Genomic DNA, 21191 nt, shown 5'->3' on the forward strand with positions numbered 1-21191 from the left:
CTGCTTGTCTTTACTTCTGTGTGAGTTGTGTGTCCTTCTGTACGATGTGATGACAGTTTTAAGGTAGATTTTAAAGCCACTAGCCTTCTCAGGTAATCACAAATTTATACTCTTCAATAAATAGAGAGAAAAAAAGGACCCGTCAATAAAATCTATTAACAAAATTATTAAAAAAAAAACATTGCTGAAAATCAAAGGTCCAGTAATGTAATTGAAACTTGCCTTCACAGAATTTACGAAAGGACTGAGTATTGCTCTAGAAACATTTTTGACAGACAGGTGCACGCCGTCGATCCAAATATTAGTAGTACACTCCCCCTAGCATCCTGTTTGCGCAAAACGACGCGAGATTAAGGTGAGTCTCAAACTAAAACGCATAAAAAAGGATACTTTTCGTCAAATTATGTCACTTTATTTTTATAGTGCTGCTTGCTAATGTACTAAACTAACTACATGCTTTCAGATGTCTACTTTGGATGGCATTTCGAAGAGCACTTACACGATTTGTGCTGTAACAAGTATTGTTTTAGTTTATTTTTACCTTTAGTTATTGTGCTTCGATTTGTTTATCCAGGGATATTCTTTAATCTAAAACACTTGCTTTGAACCACCAATGATAATTTCAAAGCTTTTCATCTTTCTATATTTGGACGATTAATTACGACGCTCGGAATTTTATTGATACACCCCCCCCCCCCCCCCCCCCCCCCCCGACCACCTTTGATACGCCCCCCCTACAAGTGATTTCTTTTCTTAGTACGATCCCCCGACAGTTTACCTTTGCTTTCCGTACAGTTATTGGCTTGGTTAACTCCCTAAGAGAAGGGTATTTTGTGTCGAAATACATATTTATATATAAGTAGAGGTTGCACAACGAGTCACAGTCAATAGTAACAATATAGATCGAAGTTCCCAGATCATGAAAAAATGCAGTATTTACCGGTAAGTGAAGCTCGCATTTTTCATGATCCGCAAACTTCGACCACTATTTTTACTATCTACTGACTGACTGAGACGATGTGAGTAACCTCAGTCTACTCGCACACACACACACACACACAAATACACCACTGATTTAGCAATGTTTGTCTATATTTTCCTGAATTAGTTATTTATCGGTACAGAGTTTTTTGTGTACAGATGGAGCTGTCAGCAGTGACTTTAGACAGCTTTTTGGATGTTACTCAAGAATAAGAGGTCACAACGGAGCCTTTGATGACGTCAACACCCATGAAAACTGCCGGTGTTTGTTTGGAGTTGTGCCCAGAGTGTGGGAAAAGCTACAAACACAAAGGGACATTAGAAGACCACAGGATTGCGGCAGTGGACCCATATATAAATGTTCTGTTTGCGAGAAGGCATCTATGAAAGCACGTAATTATAGCTGATGGGGTCTATGTCGACCAAAAAAGTGGGATTCCCTGTAGGTGGAGTTCCTGTAGGAGGATTCCCTGTATACAGGGAATACCACAAGGTGTAGTTCCTGTAACGTTTCGCTGATATCGCTGAAAGTCACGTGATGCTTAGCGACATCATTAGAATTTGATGTTTTTCGATCTTTTTTGATATTTCTTAGAAATTCGAGTATGGTTTTCAAGTTTTATTGAAAAAAAACACCCTGTGGTATTCCCTGTTTACAGGGAATCCCCCAACAGGAACTCCACCTACAGGGAATCCCACTCTTTTGGTCGACATAGACCCCATCAGCGTAATTATGAGTCATGTGAATGGCCATTCAAGAGCAAAACCACACAGCTGTCAAGTATGAAAACAAATGTGCACATAGACGCTCTCTTCTAGCTCTGTTTAATCAAAAACAAATTACAAATACCAAATTATGCGTGCAAGACTCGAAGCAGAAACAAAGGGGAGAAACACTTATGTGACCCCACCTAGGTTAAGTGTACTAGAGTGCAAACACTTCTGTGACCCCACCTAGGTTAAGTGTACTAGAGTGCAAACACTTCTGTGACCCCACCTAGGTTAAGTGTACTAGAGTGCAAACACTTCTGTGACCCCACCTAGGTTAAGTGTACTAGAGTGCAAACACTTCTGTGACCCCACCTAGGTTAAGTGTACTAGAGTGCAAACACTTCTGTGACCCCACCTAGGTTAAGTGTACTAGAGTGCAAACACTTCTGTGACCCCACCTAGGTTAAGTGTACTAGAGTGCAAACACTTCTGTGACCCCACCTAGGTTAAGTGTACTAGAGTGCAAACAACGTTTGATGTTTCCATGATGATGCAGTGCAGATTATGTTGATATTCAGGCACAGAAAACCAAAGTTAACTATTCAACCAGATGTCTGTTGTTTGATAAACGTACGGCATAGGTTGACAGGGACCCCCCGCGGGTTAGGGGGAAGAATTTACCCGATGCTCCCCAGCATGTCGTAAGAGGCGACTAACGGATTCTGTTTCTCCTTTTACCCTTGTTAAGTGTTTCTTGTATAGAATATAGTCAATGTTTGTAAAGATTTTAGTCAAGCAGTATGTAAGAAATGTTAAGTCCTTTGTACTGGAAACTTGCATTCTCCCAGTAAGGTCATATATTGTACTACGTTGCAAGCCCCTGGAGCAATTTTTTTATTAGTGCTTTTGTGAACAAGAAACAATTAACAAGTGGCTCTATCCCATCCCCCCCCCTTTCCCCGTCGCGATATAACCTTGAACCGCGATATAACCTTGAACGGTTGAAAACGACGTTAAACTGACACCAAATAAAGAAAGAAAGGTTGACAGGGTTGCAGCTTGCTCAATAACGGCTACATTTCCCAAATTCTAATTTATTGATCTTTGGGGGAGTGTACCTAGGCTTATAGGGGGAGCGTACTAAGCACAGACTGCCAGATTCTCGGGGGAGCGTATCAAATGCAAGTCAAAACAGTGATTTACTTCACGAACAACTCTTCAGTGCTGTTATGGTTGGTAAGGCCCCCCCCAAAAATAGGTCTGTTTACGGTAACCCGACCGACCCTAGTTTTTAGGCCCGACCCTAATCTTTTTTTTGGATCGTCTAAAAAAAACAAAAAACAACGCATCCAAAATAGAGCTGTTTGCGCTCAAACAGCAGACGACAGAAGGGAGGTAAGCTCAAAGTACTGTTTATAGTTATGTTGGGCAAAAACAGGGATTGATGAGAAGAAATGAACTGTGAAACATAGAGAGGGGAGAACAAAAAAAAGAAAAAAAGAAAAGAAAAAAAAAGCCGACCTACCGACCCTATTTTTTCACCCTTTGTTACCGTAAACAGACCTTTTTTTTTTTTTGGCCTAATCAAATTTAGCCTATCGAAACACAATTGAACACAGAATGAATGTATACTAGCTGTACAACCACATGAAGCTTCGTTTGTCCATATTTTATGTTTTAAGTGGAATATTCGTCGGAAAACGCAACTTTGATGCACATACTGTTTATTTGCTCTTCAATCAGACGTAAAGTTGACACTATAAAACAGTCAGGGCTTAGATATAACCTTCGACGAGTAAATGCGATTAAAAAGTTAACATCTTAAGTTTGTTAAGATACCTTTTATTCAATTTTTTATAGACATACCAGCTGAGGCACGCATCGCAGCAACGAACAGGAAGTTAGGGGGAGCGTACTAAGAATATTTGGATCGACGGCGTGAGGTGAATAGCACCATGCTAAACATGTGGATAGATTCTGCTTTTGGGGAGAAAAGAGATGGTTTTCAAAGTTTTAAAATCGGCACAAAAAATGCCAGCTGGAGCAAAACCATGTGAAGTGCATTTTACATCAGGACAGGGTCTTGGCGACGGGTGCAGTTAATGGCCTTGTGGATAAGACGCAGTCGTTTGTTGCAGTTTAGATTCAGAGGTACTCGATTACGTGCTATTGCAGATACAGCGAGTCGCATTAAAATCACAAACTGACGACGAAATTGTGGGAAAAAAGGAAAGTGTGTGCCACGGGTCCACGATGGCTCAAGGGTAAAAAGACGCAGTCGTTTGTTGCAGTTTAGATTCAGAGGTACTCGATTACGTGCTATTGCAGATACAGCGAGTCGCATTAAAATCACAAACTGACGACGAAATTGTGGGAAAAAAGGAAAGTGTGTGCCACGGGTCCACGATGGCTCAAGGGTAAAATAAACCACGAAATCTGGTGTGGAGTTTACGCAAGCTAAATGGCCGTTCAAACGAACTGTGTCATTTAATGCTGTTACATGCTATTGTAAGTGTGTTCCATAAGGTTAGAACTGCTTTTTTTGTTAGATCGTTCTGTAAACCATTTGGCTGCTTCCTGTGCAGAAACTATACAAAGTTTACATGTAATCACATAATACAAAAACAATCCGTTGGTTTAAACAAGGTTTTATTCTATTGAACATACCACAATAAAACGAGAAACAATAGGGACAAGCGATCAATAAGCTGCAGGGTTGGATCTGGTGTAAGAGCATCCTGAACTCAGGTCAAAATGAGTTACTTCCCTTCGGGTCTCATTTATATCCCATGAGCGATAGCGTTTGTTTGTTTATTTGGTATTTAACGTCGTTTTCAACCACGAAGGTTATATCGCGACGGGGAAAGGGAAGATGGGATAGAGCCACTTGTTAATTCTTTCTTGTTCACAAAAGCACTAATCAAAAAATTGCTCCAGGGGCTTGCAACGTTGTACAATATATGACCTTACTGGGAGAATGCAAGTTTCCAGTACAAAGGACTTAACATTTCTTACATACTGCTTGACTAAAATCTTTACAAACATTGACTATATTCTATACAAGAAACACTTAACAAGGGTAAAAGGAGAAACAGAATCCGTTAGTCGCCTACGACATGCTGGGGAGCATCGGGTAAATTCTTCCCCCTAACCCGCGGGGGGTAGCGATAACGTGGACCGATGGTTATCAGAAGGGTGTAAGAGAGGGTGGTCTTCGAACATGCGGCAGGGGTGGTGTGGGAGGCCTGGGATGAGGGGCACGAACCGAAAGTGGGTGCCACCCAAACGAGAGAGAATAAACCGCGGGTTCTGATTGGTTGAAATCACAACACATCTCAGTTTCAACCAATCCAGCACTGCGGGTGGCTCCCGTTTGGGTGGTAGGCTAACTTTGTCTGTGCACTTCAGGCCAGGTCCCCGAGATGCCGTTGAAACTTAGCATTTGGAAGGGATGTTTCAAAAATCTTGACTTTTTGAACCATTGATTTACAAGTCAAGACTTACATGTCATAATATTTGCAAATATTGCAACCGTTCCATCTCCAGGATTTATGTAAAAAAAAACCAAAAAAACATTCTCCAAGTCTTTCCCTAGAAAACAGATGAAAGAATCATGACCTTTGAAAGACCTGCAACTTTACAACAGATTCGTTTCTCTATTATGTATATATAATTACAGTGGAGCCCCCTGTTAAGACCCCCTAATTTAAGACTTTCTCCATTATGTAGATATAATTACAGTGGAGCCCCCTGTTAAGACCCCCTAATTTAAGACTTTCTCCATTATGTAGATATAATTACAGTGGAGCCCCCTGTTAAGACCCCCTAATTTAAGACTTTCTCCATTATGTATATATAATTACAGTGGAGCCCCCTGTTAAGACCCCCTAATTTAAGACTTTCTCCATTATGTATATATAATTACAGTGGAGCCCCCTGTTAAGAACCCCTAATTTAAGACTTTCTCCATTATGTAGATATAATTACAGTGGAGCCCCCTGTTAAGACCCCCTAATTTAAGACTTTCTCCATTATGTAGATATAATTACAGTGAAGACCCCCTAATTTAAGACTTTCTCCATTATGTAGATATAATTACAGTGGAGCCCCCTGTTAAGACCCCCTAATTTAAGACTTTCTCCATTTTAAGACATTGCTATTTCAGATTTTCTGTTCATAATCTCTGTGAATCTGCCTCCATGTTAAGGCTTCCTCCTTTTTAAGACCACAATTCTGAAGGTCTTAAAATGGGGCGGGGGGGGGGGGGTGTTCCACTGTACTTGTTTTACATTTGCTTCAATCATTCACTCTTATTCTGTTTTGCTTTTGCATTACTATTCTACTCGTATATATGTTTGTCCCGAAGAAGATTTCAAAGGCGGCAAAAACTCGATATTTGTGCTGTCTGTGTCAAGAAGATTTGAGATCTCTTGTCTTTTACATCAAATTCAAAAGCAAAGAATTTTGGAACGTTGGCAGTCTTTGTTTTTGGATTTTTTTTTTAACATTTTTTAAATTTTTATTTTACATCAAACTATAAAGCAAATGTTTTTGCTTGCGGAAACGTGAAGTCAAGATGATTGCCCCTGCGGTCGCGAGCTCTTCAGTGTCGGATTCTTGAAAGTTCCAACATTCATCGAAGGACAGCACAATTAACACTAAGGCAAAGAAGAAACAAATTCAATGTTTCCGATTCCACGACCGACCCCTTTTTGTCCAACCCACCTTAGTACTTGTTTGACCCTCCAAAAAAGAAAATCATAAAACTTGATTTTGCAGACTTTACAAGGAAAGTTTCTCGTCTTCGACATCCAGGGGAGGCTGACACAGCTAGTGCGATTTCCGGCCAGTAAAAACCCACACGCGCCTGTATCAAAAAACAAGTCGCGTAAGGCGAAATTACTACATTTAGTCAAGCTGTGGTACTCACAGAATGAAACTGAACGTAGTCCGCCGCTAGTGCAAAAGGCAGTGAAAGTGACGAGCCTGTTTGGCGCGATAGCGGTTGCGCTGTGCTTCATAGCACGCTTTACTGTACCTATCTTCGTTTTAACTTTCTGAGCGTGTTTTTAATCCAAAAATATCATATCTATATGTTTTTGGAATCAGGAACCGACAAGGAATAAGATGAAAGTGTTTTTAAATCGATTTCGGAAATTTAATTTTGATCATAATTTTTATATTTTTAATTGTTAGAGCTTGTTTTTAATCCAAATATAACATATATATATGTTTTTGGAATCAGGAAATGATGAAGAATAAGATGAACGTAAATTTGAATCGTTTTATAATATTTTTATTTTTTTACAATTTTCAGATTTTTAATGACCAAAGTCATTAATTAATTTTTAAGCCACCATGCTGAAATACAATACCGAAGTCCGGCATTCGTCGAAGATTGCTTGGCCAAAATTTCAATCAATTTGATTGAAAAATGAGGGTGTGACAGTGCCGCCTCAACTTTTACAAAAAGCCGGATATGACGTCATCAAAGACATTTATCGAAAAAAACAAAAACGTCCGGGGATATCATTCCCAGGAACTCTCATGTAAAATTTCATAAAGATCGGTCCAGTAGTTTAGTCTGAATCGCTCTACACACACACACACAGACACACACACACGCACACACGCACATACACCACGACCCTCGTCTCGATTCCCCCTCTACGTTAAAACATTTAGTCAAAACTTGACTAAATGTAAAAAGCAAAAACCAACTTCATTGTGAAAAGCAACCAACCTACCGACCCTAATCTTCACTGAGTTGCTAAACTGTTTGTGGTTGTTGTTGATACTTTGGCCTCAAAGACGAATTCCGAAAATAACTTTTATGGGTATAGTGAAAGATAGAATACCCTTGCTTTTAATCGACAAACATTGGAGGGGCCAATCATTAGCGAGGGTTGTGTCTGAACCACGAGGACAGGAGCGTGTGGGAATTTATTCGTTTGAAGAAAAGCAAGGGTATTCACTCTTCCAAAACCCAAACAAACCCGACGGAGTTATTTCCAAAAATCATATATTCTGAACCTTAGTTACATCTGACAGAAGAGTGAGGCAGACACTTCAACTGTGGCGAATCTTCACAACAATATGACAGAAATACGAATGGGTTTTATAAATTTACGTATGAATGGGTTTTATAAATTTACATATGATGTACTCACAAATCACTCATACTCTCTATTCCAGGTTCGACCTCACTCACAACAATAATCAAGAAGGGAAAAACAATTTAACAATTTACTTTCGTCCTTTGCATCCAAATACTACACAATACATAATAATAATAATAATAATAATAAATGAGCATTTATATAGCGCAACATCATAACTTTACAAGGCTCTTTGCGCTTGACACATTTAAAATTCAAACACAGTTATACAAGCATTTACATCTACATTCATAGTCAGCAACGCTTGATTAAAAGCATACACCATCAAACATACATTACAACAGATTCTTCCACTAATTAAGTAATAAAAACATGAATAAAATAGGTAGTAAAAACAAGGAAATACCAGCTGAATACCCTTAATCAAACAGAACATGTTATTAATACTGAAAAACAGCCCTAAATGTGTATACACATTATCACATTATCACTAAAACAACAAATACACTACATGTAGCCTACTGATGGACTGAGAAAACAAAATCAGGGGTTGTATTTCTTGAAGAGGTGCGTTTTAAGTGCTCGTTTGAATGCTGGGGGTGACTGAGAGTGGCGGGTGTGAAAGGGGAGAGAATTCCAGTGTGTGGGTGCGCAGAAAGTAAAAGTGCGTTGTCCGTATGTTTTGGTTTTGGTGTGTGGAATGGTGAGGATGCGACAGTCAGAAGAGGCACGGAGTTGTCTTGCTGGAGAATAGACGGTGAGGAGTTCAGAGAAGTAAGCAGGAGACGAGCCAGAAAAGAAGTTAAACCAGAGGGTGTACAGTTTGTAGTCAATGAGGGCTTGAATAGGTAACCAGTGCAGTGTGAAGAAGTGGTGTTGCGTGATCTCGTTTTCGTGCTTTCAGAATGAGGCGTGCTATATACATCCAATGCCAACACGCACAATATTCAACTATCAATTCTGGTCACACAACAAATCAATTATCTAACTGGCCTTTACTCGCACACACATGCATTTAAGTCTTCCATGATGATGACGACGACGACGAATGACACGGTAAAGATGAAGACGGCGTGCATAATGGCGATACTCATGTTTACGAGGACCAATTGTAGATGACAGAGATGAAGACGGTGACAGTGGACATGCTGGTATGACGAGTGACAATGGATAGACGTAGACGCTATGTTACAGTCATGCTCTCATGCTCTCCGCTGTCGAAGAAGACTATTCTTTCTTTTTCTTTCTTTATTTGGTGTTTAACGTCGTTTTCAACCACGAAGGTTATATCGCGACGGGGAAGGGGGAAGATGGGATAGAGCCACTTGTCAATTGTTTCTTGTTCACAGAAGCACTAATCAAAAATTTGCTCCAGGGGCTTGCAACGTAGTACAATATATTACCTTACTGGGAGAATGCAAGTTTCCAGTACAAAGGACTTAACATTTCTTACATACTGCTTGACTAAAATCTTTACAAAAATTGACTATATTCTAAACAAGAAACACTTAACAAGGGTAAAAGGAGAAACAGAATCCGTTAGTCGCCTCTTACGACATGCTGGGGAGCATCGGGTAAATTCTTTCTCGTCCCAACCGATATGGGACTCCCCCTAACCCGGGGGGGGGGGGGGGGGTTAAGAAGACTATGGCGGTGGGGGATGCCGGATTCATACTTCCTCGGTTCCTCCCTTTTGTCTGACGTACAAAGAAAAACAACAATAATAAGTCTCTGGTATGTAAACTGGCAATGTTGTATACATATGCATGGAGTTGGCCAGTTTACATAAACACTACTAATAATTCGATACTCTAACTAAATCGGTTTCACAACATCAAAGAATATTTACCTCACTTCGGCAAGTCATTCACTCTATATAACTTCCATCCATCCTCTATGACAATTCAGGTAAAAGTGACCGGTGTAACACGACATTTTTACTCCATGAAAAATTTACTCCGGAGTAAATATTTCGTACGAAATTCTTACTCCGAGTACACTTTTCGTACGAGAAAAGAACTCCCCAAGGCACGAAAAAATTACTCCCTGCACGAAATTTTTACTCCCCATTTTTTTTACTTCCAGTAAAAATCTCGTACGCAAAAATGGGATGCGGGCGAAGGGATAATGCCAATAAGTGATCTCGTGCACACGAATGTCGCGCTACCCTCCTTCCACCCCTTCCACCACCAAGACTAACAGGGGACAAGGGAGTAAAAATTTCGTACACCTGGCATGGGAAGTTAAATTGCTCGTGTTGGGGTGAAGTAATTTATTCGTTATTTATTCGTCAGGGGAGTAACATTTTTGAACGAAATGTTTACTCGGAACTCACCTGTCTTGTGGAGTAACTTTCTCGTGCAATGGGGGAGTGCTTTTTTTCGTAAAGGGAGTAACTTTTTCGTACGAAATGTTTACTCCGGAGTAAAAATCTCGTGGGAGTAATTTTCTCGTGTTACACCGGGACAGCTCACCCGTCCACCAGTTTAGGTGGATTCACAAAAACTTCACGTGCAACGTGACAAGACAAAAATCCGTGGGTGTTTAGGCTGTCAACCCTAGCATCCATAGGTGCTTGCACTTGACATTATATTATACCCAATTAATCAAAATCATGTTCGTAACACACAACAATAAGACAGAAATAATACTACTTAGACTGTTCCCCAAAATATACTTCCTTCTTGAGACATGCACACATAAGCCATGTCTTTCTTCACCTGCTACTGGCTATTCTTTCTGGCACCAGAAAACCTGCTTCACGATACTCTTGCCATTGTTCTGCATTTCCATCGAAGGAAAGGTCATTATAAACCGCACGTTCTCGGAGTCGAGAATGGGTTCAAGACGGTTCAAGATTTTCAAAGAAACTCACAACCAACTTCAATTTCATGTCCGCAAGTTAAGTGTGCGTGAAATCAATGTTGTCATGGCAATGTGCATGTGGGCACCACGATTTCTGAGGCACTCAAAAATTACGTCATGAAATCTGCAAACGTTGTTTAAAGGTGGTCGTCTACATTTTGACTTTTTTCCAATAATCTTATGGTTAGATTTCGCTAAAAAGTTATTTCAGATGATGAATGAACCATGGGGCAAAAAGTTACAGAATTTTTTTTATATGTAAACAAAGTTTTTATTTTTTGGGAGCGTGACTCACGCTTCCAATGTTTACTTTTCTGTTTTCTGAGACCATGTGCTTTACCTAAAAATATCGACCAATCAAATTATTAGCGGCGCATGCGCAAAGAGTCATTTACGGTCCAAAGATGTCTGCCATCTTGCGCCAGTTACGTAAAAAGCAAAATTGTGATCGATCAGGGCAGCATAGGTCTGAATGTGTACATTTGGGGGACCAGAAACAACCCTGAGATGCAGCGAAGTTGGAATTAGGCGCCAAATTCAACCGGCAAGTGGCAAAAATACTATGATGCTCATTGAAAGTTACGTCGGGGGTGTGTTCAAAGTACTTTTGGCAAAATCGCAAGCAGGACAAAGCCCTGGGAGTTTTTCCTGTGGAAGACTGAGCATGCTGAAACGGAATGTAAGTATACTTTTTGACATTACACCCAACCTTTACTTTGATCTTCCATTAACTTTATTTGTATATATTTGAATTCAATTTTCAAACCTAGTTATTACGTTTCACAGTTCTGAAACAAAGCTTGTACGTGTACATTACCATTTTCACTGTAGGCTGAAAGGGCGCGTCCGAACATTTCATACTCAAAGGCGGTTTGAAATGGTAAACCGGGCTTACTTTTAGATCTGGTTTTTACATCATGTATTCCTCCACACGTTTTCCTTTTCTCAGCTAGTGTCGTGTCGTGTCGTGGTGTGTGTCGTGGGAAAGGGAGGGGGGGGGGGGGGGGGAGGGGAGTTGCATTTTCAGTGGCCGATTCTACTTCGGACAGATCAAGCTCATCCAGATGAATAGAACTAAAATGTCACATTTGTTTTAGAATCTATAGATCTGTTCTTAGTTTTTACGGTATGGCTTCAGCTACATTCCGTCTGCGTGTGCCTTACACGAACGACTGTTGGAAAAAAAAAGATTCTCTTCAGAGATTCATATGATACTATTCAGATTTTAACCACCACGTTTTTACATTGTGTGATTAAATGATAAGGTGACGTGCATTTTCACGCAGTCGCGCGCGCGTGTGTGTGTAAGGGGGGGGGGGGGGGGGTATGTCTGTCTGTGCCCTGTGACTTCAACATAAAGTGTGTGTATTCAACAGTAACGTTGCACATTGCAGATCTGTGCGCCAGGAATGTGGACAAGAAAGCCGCAGTTTGAGCAAAGATCCAACGGTAAGCTATTTTATTCGAAAGCTGTTTTATTCGAAGACAGCGAGTCCGTTTGTAAGCAAGCTTTTATGATGTTCCTGCATACAATCTTCATCGATGCTACAGGGATACGTGTTTTAAGTTTTTAACATTGAAACTGTGTGTGTGTGTACGTGTGTGTGTGTGGGTGGGAGAGGGAGAGAGAGAGAGAGAGAGAGAGAGAGAGAGAGAGAGAGAGAGAGAGAGAGAGAGAGAGAGAGAGAGAGAGAGACTGTGTGTGTGTGTGTGTGTGTGTGTGTGTGTGTGTGTGTGTGTGTGTGTGTGTGTGTGTGTGTGTGTGTGTTCGCTCTGAAAAAACGAGAACACGCAAAAATAAACATCGTATTTGGTCAAGGTATCAGAAATATTTAGTATATGCAGCTAGCTGCATATTTTGCTGATGGTGAAGGGTAACATTTTGTTTTTCTCATAGCCTTTATTCATCAAGCTGACAGTGACAACATAATTAGGCAACACAGACAAATTAAATAGCATATCCACAATTACTATAACAACAAATGCAAGCGGACCAATAGTTGCAACAAACTTCAGGCTAAATAACATCAAAAAGAAAGGACCAGGGGGAAAAGAGAGATCACACGTATCTAAGAAAACAACGGTAACCATTTGTATGTCCGAATGTATCATTAAAACCACGATATCCACATCTTGCCTGTTCTTAGTGTCATGCAATCATGAGTAGCAAGTGGTGTAAAAATTGAGAGACACAGAAAGGCACAGTCGTTCCCATGAAAACTTTTGGCTCACCATCTCAGATTTAGACAAGATTGTACATGAACAAAGACTTAGATTCGACAACCTGGCTGCTTCATGCGCAAAGTGATAATTTATTTTGATGTGTTATCATCACAGATTCCTGCTTGTGTTCGTTCACAAATCAGTCAATAAAAAACAATCACAAACTGCACCCAGGCGGATTAGTTGATGTGTTTAGCGATGGTCTTTTCAGGCCTGGTCTGTTCTGAGACTGTAAATCGAATAGTTTACTCAGGAAGGACTGAACCTTTCACATCAATATTCAACAAAAACCAACAAAACGTTTGAATAACACATACGAGAAGAGGGGAAAAATGAATTTGTGTGCTTTTGTTATCAGGGGAGGGAACCATCTAATCCGAGCAAAATTACCTCCCTTGATTTTTCTTACGTGATACATGTGCAAAGTGAATAAAAAGTGCATCAGTCACAAACAAATACAACTATTTAGCAGGATCAATTAGTACACTTGATGCATATATGAATGTTGATCTATTCAGAATAATAAATAATGTCCCGGCTGATTCTCCCTTCTAAATTATCATTGATATCCCGTCGCGATATAACCTTCGTGGTTGAAAACGACGTTAAACACCAAATAAAGAAAGATCATTGATATTTGTGTTCCCTATGCACAGCGTTTGTTTTTTGGTTGTTGTTGTTTTGGTTCATGTAACGTTTCAGGCGTATTCTCAATACATTTAGAGAACTGTTATGGAAGCCTGAAGATCAAAGACAAAAATGTAATTACCGTAAAATGTAAAAAAGAAAACGTTTTTTCCAATAGCTCCTGCCATTCTGATTGTGGACTTAAGAAGACAAATATACCTGCAGCCCGATTACTTGAAATGTGGCATCGGTATTAAGTGTGTGTGTGTGTGTGTGTGTGTGTGTGTGTGTGTGTGTGTGTGTTTTGATGCAGCTGCAGAAGTGAAGGAGCAATGGTTAAGAGTGAGGGGGTAGGTATGCAATATACAAGTGGGTAGATTTGTGAACCATCTGTGTGCCCGCTAGGTGGAAGACGTCCATGGCATCCATATAAGAATACATCGCTGCTCTGCCGATTCAGGATGAAGTCATATTCAAGCCATTGTCCTGCAAGAAAAAAAAACGTCATTTTTAGTCCATATATGCATTTCCGTGACTAAGCTTTGGTTTAATCATCGGCCTGATAATGATGACCTAGAAGCAATAGATTTGTTATAAAAAACAATTGAAAAAAAAGTAAATTAATTCTTTCATTCTTGTATTTATCAATGTATTTATTCTTTTCTTCTTTTTTTTTCTTGGGTGGTGGTGGAGGTTGGGAGGGGTGTGTGTGTGTGTTGTAATTATTTGTTTTCAAACCCTTCGGACAAATACTGATGCGCCGGAGACAGCAGAATTTTTCGGGAATGCATAATCTTGCGATCAGATGTGTAAGATGGTGATTGTTCTACACTACTCGTCATAAAAAAAACTTTACAGATGCGTTTGAGGGCAGATCTTTATGATGAGGCCGTTTATCGTAAAACCAATTATATGACTGGAAAGGCCTTTTATGCCCCTAACTTATTCAGAAAACAGATTGAGTTTACATGACGTATTGTCGATACAGTGAAACCTACAACACACACACACACCCAAATCAAATTCGCAAAATGAAGGTTCCCGCGTTAAAATTGACAAAAATTCAGAACAACCAAATCGAAACATGTTTAGCATGTCCTTAGACAGAACAATCAAATCTGCATCCAAATCAGTCAGTTTTGTTCACAAATCTTGTCTAACATGGACGCTATGGCATGCTGAGCGGTGTAGGTGTCAATCCTCTCAGCAGGCATAAAAGGCAGTTTTTGAACCAGTTTTAGCGGGTAATGAGGCAAAAAATGGTACATATGAGTAACTCGCTAACGCATTGCCTTCAAACTTTCGGAAAGTTGTGCTAACACATGTTGTAAAGTACTTTCGGAATTTCAAGTAATTTGAGACATTAGGTCTGCTGTTATTTGTCATGTCAGAAACAGTTCTTAAATTGACGATAGGTTTTTGCTGAATCATTGAACAAATTTTATTTGTTGAAATCTTCAAGAACAATGACAGATGCGCCACATACTCAAATTTCATGTACATATTTTATCAGACATGGGTGGTATGAGGATTTCAACGCGAAAGTAGTTTTTTAAAGTTGACTCATTCAGAGCGCTGAGCGCAAATGTCGGCCTACGCATAGCAAAGCTCACTGCCGACACGCTTAACTGATCAATGGCTCTTGAAAAAGCATTTTCCAAAAATGTGTGTGTGCGTTTAAACAAGTGCGCTTTGAACAGCCATTGGTGAAACTGTATTAAATTTAAGGGTAAAATGAAGCTTTCATTTTTCTAAATGCATGCTAATTCTATTTATTTTTTCTTCTGTTCAATCGGACAGGGTAGATCCTTATTTTTAAAACTCTTTTTGGGATGTCGCATAACAGCAGAACTAATACCTCACATGACTTGAGATTTCGTGTGTACTTTACGACATGTGTTAACACAAATCTCCGAAAGTTTGAAGGCAATGCGTTTGCGAGTTACTCAAATGTACCATTCTTTGTCTTATTACCCGCTAAAATGGCTTCAAAAACTGCCTTTTATGCCTGCTGAGAGTATTGACACCTACACCGCTCAGCCTGCCATATATGCATAGCGTCCATGTTAGACAAGATATGTGAACAACACATACTGATTTAGATGCAGATTTGATTGTGTGAGCAAGAGTGACCCTGTTTGTTGTTTTATTATCTCAAATTGAAGAACAACTTTTGCCCACTCAAATTGATTTGGTTCAGCTGTTGTGCCTAGCAGTGTTGTTTTTCCATTTTGAAGAAGACTGGGTGACAGGGTGACCCCCCAAAAATGCAACCCTCAAAAATGCTAATAACTTCTGCATCTGTTGACCGAATCACATTATATTTGAGGGACATAAACTTCAGCTACCGTGACACTTTCACAAAGGGGCAATTTTGTAGATCAAATGGTCAGACTTTTGTGCTATTTCAAAAAAGTTGCCAAGATGTGGAAGGGACATGGATAGGCTGAAGTTTATGTCCCCCAAATATAAAGTGATTCGGTCAACAGATGTAAAGTTATTCGCATTTTTGAGGGTTGCATTTTTTTAAGGTCACCCTGTAGTTGCCAAAAAATCAGCCTGACTGGGGCCATTTCTACTGAATTTCCAGGATGTTGTTATAACATTTAAAGATTAATAACTGAAACAGGACACATTTCTAAAGATTTCATATAACGATTATCCGCCCTATCCGGACACGCCCATCACTTTTCAGGTTGTTGTTGTTTTTTCATCATAATTTAAATGCATAATTACGGCACATCATAGTCGAGTCATGTATAACGTATGACGATTAACAGCAGTGTGCTAACATTTTTGAAACTGTTTCAGATTTTTAAGTACTATTTTTGTAATTACAGGTCTTGGTAGTGGTGACAAACACACCTGGAAGGACATGTGGCTGCACTTGAAGTAGGCTCCTCTGGGAAGGATCCTCTGTTAAGGTTGCAGGCCATGCCCAAAACCGGGGATGGGAGCCGCTCAGCAATGGACAGGACCAGCTCCCCCGCGGTCATCTCGTTAATCTTGTTCTGACCAACACAGTTAATAGTCCTATTGTCATGAAATAATGTAATGCATTCAAATTTGTATCCATTTTATCTGTTTTAATAGATGTAGTATTATGAAACAAGTGGCATGTAGATATAATTATAAGCCATGCGCACTTGACCGGCATTCATGAAACTTTGTGGAATTATCATCCCATATCTCAGGCCAATGTACACCAAATTTGAAGTAAGTTGTAGAAGTAATTCATGAGTTATCAGCATTTTTGTTTTTTTTTGTTTTTTTTTGGGGGGGGTTACTTTGTACATGTTTGTGTGTGTGCTTTATGCATTCAGATGTATACATATGTAAGAGTGTATGCATTAAATAAGTTGGTATATAATTAAAATTCTTTTGTTAATAAATTGTGTCTCGACTGATTGATGGGATTGTCGATTTTGTAAGTATCCATTTAAACAGCAAACGGAAGTATAGTGTGTCACCACTCTCTCTCTCTCTCTCTCTCTCTCTCTCTCTCTCTCTCTCTCTCTCTCTCTCTCTCTCTCTCTCATATGCACACACACAAACACACACACACACACACACACACACACACACACACACACACACACACACACACGCATTTACACTATACAGCCCATACTTGAATAACTGAGATTAACATAAGCACTCAAGTAATAACAGAGAGAAAAAATCTTCAAACCATTACATTTGTAACTACACAAACTCACTGTAAGACTAAGAGACTGGATCTTTCTTCCCGATAACTCTTGGCGGCAGCTTCTTGAGTAGCTGTCCGCATGCGGACTCTCTGTGTCCCCGATTGCGCTGACAAACAATGTAACACTGCCGCACCTGCTGGCCCTGCCCTGCCTCTTCTGACCGGTGGAGACGATGCTTAGCTCAGAGTTGAGACATGAGATAAGCGTACTGTGTTCGACCTGAGTATCGAAATGGACAGCTTTTAGTTTTACAGAAAAAAAAGAAACAACAAAACAAAAGTGTTAAAAGACACAGTCTAAGAAATGGACAAACGGTTATACTTGACGGACATGAATCATAAGTGAATAAAATACGTGGCTTATACCTACCATGCAATACAGAACGTTTGGCATTTTTAAGAACTATAAATGCATACATGAATCGTCTAAAACATGATCAGGTATAAGAAAACAAACACGTACAGATACTCCGATTCACACAATCACTCGTACTACCACGTGAATGTCACACACACGCGCGCACGCATGTACTACGTACACACACACACACATGCACACACAGACGCACACACACACACATCCACAGACATACGCACGCACATTTTACACATACAAACAAACACGCACATTTTACACACATACGGCACACACATAGACATAAGAAATACAAAAATAACAAGTCGCGTAAGGCGAAAATACAATATTTAGTCAAGTAGCTGCCATTTTTCAGCAAGACCGTATACTCGTAGCATCGTCAGTCCACCGCTCATGGCAAAGGCAGTGAAATTGACAAGAAGAGCGGGGTAGTAGTTGCGCTAAGAAGGATAGCACGCTTTTCTGTACCTCTCTTTGTTTTAACTTTCTGAGCGTGTTTTTAATCCAAACATATCATATCTATATGTTTTTGGAATCAGGAACCGACAAGGAATAAGATGAAAGTGTTTTTAAATTGATTTGGACAATTTAATTTTGATAATAATTTTTATATATTTAATTTTCAGAGCTTGTTTTGAATCCGAATATAACATATTTATATGTTTTTGGAATCAGAAAATGATGGAGATTAAGATAAACGTAAATTTGGATCGTTTTATAAATTTTTATTTTTTTTTACAATTTTCCGATTTTTAATGACCAAAGTCATTAATTAATTTTTAAGCCACCAAGCTGAAATGCAATACCGAACCCCGGGCTTCGTCGAAGATTACTTGACCAAAATTTCAACCAATTTGGTTGAAAAATGAGGGCGTGACAGTGCCGCCTCAACTTTCACGAAAAGCCGGATATGACGTCATCAAAGACATTTATCAAAAAAATGAAAAAAACGTTCGGGCATTTCATACCCAGGAACTCTCATGTCAAATTTCGTAAAGATCGGTCCAGTAGTTTAGTCTGAATCGCTCTACACACACACACACACACACAGACAGACGCACATACACCATACCCTCGTTTCGATTCCCCCTCGATGTTAAAATATTTAGTCAAAACTTGACTAAATATAAAAACCAGCTGCATTCTAAGATTCGACCGGAGAATCTAGATCTCCGATTCAACTGATTCAGTTAGATCTGTAGTTGTTAGTCTTGCAGGAAAATCAATGGCGATTCTGACATCGGTGTTGCGGGTACTAGACTAGTCTACGTAAACTCATTAAAAATGAAAGCACACAAATCAAGGACTCTTGTTGGAAAATACAATTGTTTTTGATTCCGATCCTTATTTTGTAGTCGAAATATTTTGTGTGTGCAGAAATACAAATTTAGATCGATTGCAAGCGTTTTAGATTTCATTGTCAGTGTAGGCTACGTGTGTCACTGTGTCGGAACTGTGCCTCTCGAAACATTGAGTTAGTGTTAGACCTATGCTTTTGCTTTATTTTTATGATGACTCCTTAATTCCTGAACCGAATCATTAAGCAGAGCCTCTTTGTAAACCGCCATCAAACATAAAGTACCGTAATGTGCAATGCTGTAAGCGTAAAACTGACTTTTGAGAGGTTCCCTGAAATGCGTCAACTCGGCTAAGATTTGATATCTACGAATGACGAACACAGTACGTGAACAGAGCAAACACATTGCTTGAAACTGTTTTGGTGCATTATGAAGCCTTGTTTGCAGCCACTTAAAAGTCTTATACGACAAGAATGTATTGCATAATTGATAAAAAGAACTTACCAGAGAACTTTCGTCAAGGCAGCGGCTGCTCACCGCTAGGAATTCTGGGTGGTTAAGCACTTTGAAAACTTCCGGTTTACATTATGTTCCAAATAAGGATATCCTACTACGATTATGTTCCAAATAAGGATATCCTACTACGATGGAATACATCAATGAATTTTCAAACGGCTACACTTGCTCCGTCCTTTGTGATCGGAGGGGGGTGTTTTTTTGAAAGTGTTAGTGAATGGATTAAACATTATAGCGGTCAAATCTCAATTTCTGTGAGAAAATGTAGACGAGGACCTTTAAAACAGATACTCTATTATATACTACCTGTCATAATAAACTAGGCAGATGCGTTTGAGGGCAGATCTTTGTAATGAGGCCGTTTATTGTAAAACCTATTGCAAAGGCCATTAAAACCCTATCTTTTGTCAGAAAACAGATTGAGTTTACATAAGCCAGTGGAACCTACGACACAGACGTCCCCCACAATCAAAATCGCAAAATCAAGGTTTTCGCATTAAAATCGACAAATCAGAACAACTAATGCGAAACATGTTGTGCATGTGAGAAGAATGAACAATCAAATCTGCATCCAAAACAGTCAGTTGTGTTCACATATCGTGTCCAACATGGACGCTATGGCATGCTGAGCGGTGTTGGTGCCAAACCCCTCAGAAGTCACACAATGCAGTTTTTGAAGCCGATTTAGCGGGGTTCAGGCAGATCGGACAAATCTCCACCCTTAACCCACTGGGGCGGCCGGGACTCGAACCCACGACCTTCCGCTTGGGAGAAAGAGAAACCGGCATAAATGTAATTGATTTTACACTGAGACACCGATTTGAAGGTATTTCTGGTATGTGATGACGTCACGGCAAACCCCAACATCACTGCGTAGCTCTTTGGGGTCGGAGACCGTGTGTTAGCATCCTTTCAAATCTGTAAATTGCGACGTGGGTAAATACTCCCATTACAGTGGAACCCCCTTTTAAGACCCCCCAATATAACGGACTGCCTCCCTTTTAAGACCTTGCTTTTCACATTTTCTTTTCATAACCTGTGTAAATTTACCTCTATTTTAAGACTCCCTCCTTTTTAAGGTCTGATTTTTTCGGGAGTTTATTTTCCAAAGAGCACAAACGATTCTCTCCCGTTCTCAGCATTTTGACTTCACGCCTGTTCAAGTGTACCACTTGTTTTGAAATCCATGAATACGTGTTGTACATTTTGTTATCTGTGTAAGTTACACCCCATACCTGTACACAAACCTTCACCCATATAAATGTATGTTAAATGTAAGTATATTGTATGCACGTGCCAATGTATATTTGTAAACATGTATCTATAAAAAATAAAAAATAAATTAAAAAAATGTATAAGTTTACTTCGATGAGCATTACTATTTGACTGACATTGTGTACAGAAATGTTATTTATGTGTGTATGTTTTTGTGAGTCGCTTAGAACTGTTTTAGGATTTTGCGCCATGTAAGTATCGCACGGGGAGTTGTGCGCGCTGGGGTGTGGGGGAGAGTTGTGTGTGTTGTGTGTGTGCCTGTAGGTTGTGCGTATTGTTGTGTGTGCGTGGCGTCGTCATGGTGTCTGGAGATGTTACGTTTGGTTGCCATGTTTGCTGGAGTGTTAGTCTTAGCGATCCACCACAGAAACACATAGAACGTATAACAGTGGGCGTACACACATACGTACAATGATGACGGACAATTTACAAACAAACGTGCGGTGGAACCGCGGATACGCTCATTGCTGACAGCACCGACATCACAGAGG

At 39.8% G+C, this 21191-nt stretch overlaps 2 long non-coding RNA genes across 3 annotated transcripts; one reads left to right on the plus strand and one right to left on the minus strand.

Moving 5' to 3' along the window:
• Positions 1-10815: 10815 nt before the first annotated feature.
• On the plus strand, positions 10816-16933 carry LOC138947445 (uncharacterized). The gene is made up of 3 exons (XR_011449664.1): positions 10816-11355; positions 12071-12125; positions 16367-16933. It is a non-coding gene; the product is annotated as an uncharacterized lncRNA (long non-coding RNA).
• Positions 12418-19708, minus strand: LOC138947444 (uncharacterized). Of its 2 annotated transcripts, none has more exons than XR_011449663.1 (4): positions 19414-19708; positions 17246-17475; positions 16392-16537; positions 12418-14012 (listed from the first exon to the last, which is right to left on the minus strand). It is a non-coding gene; the product is annotated as an uncharacterized lncRNA (long non-coding RNA). The 2 variants fall into 2 exon arrangements; XR_011449662.1 differs by having other exon boundaries at positions 12419-14012; positions 17246-17455.
• Positions 19709-21191: the final 1483 nt, after the last annotated feature.

This window comes from Littorina saxatilis, linkage group LG14 (assembly GCF_037325665.1).
Source record: "Littorina saxatilis isolate snail1 linkage group LG14, US_GU_Lsax_2.0, whole genome shotgun sequence".
Taxonomy (NCBI): domain Eukaryota; kingdom Metazoa; phylum Mollusca; class Gastropoda; order Littorinimorpha; family Littorinidae; genus Littorina; species Littorina saxatilis.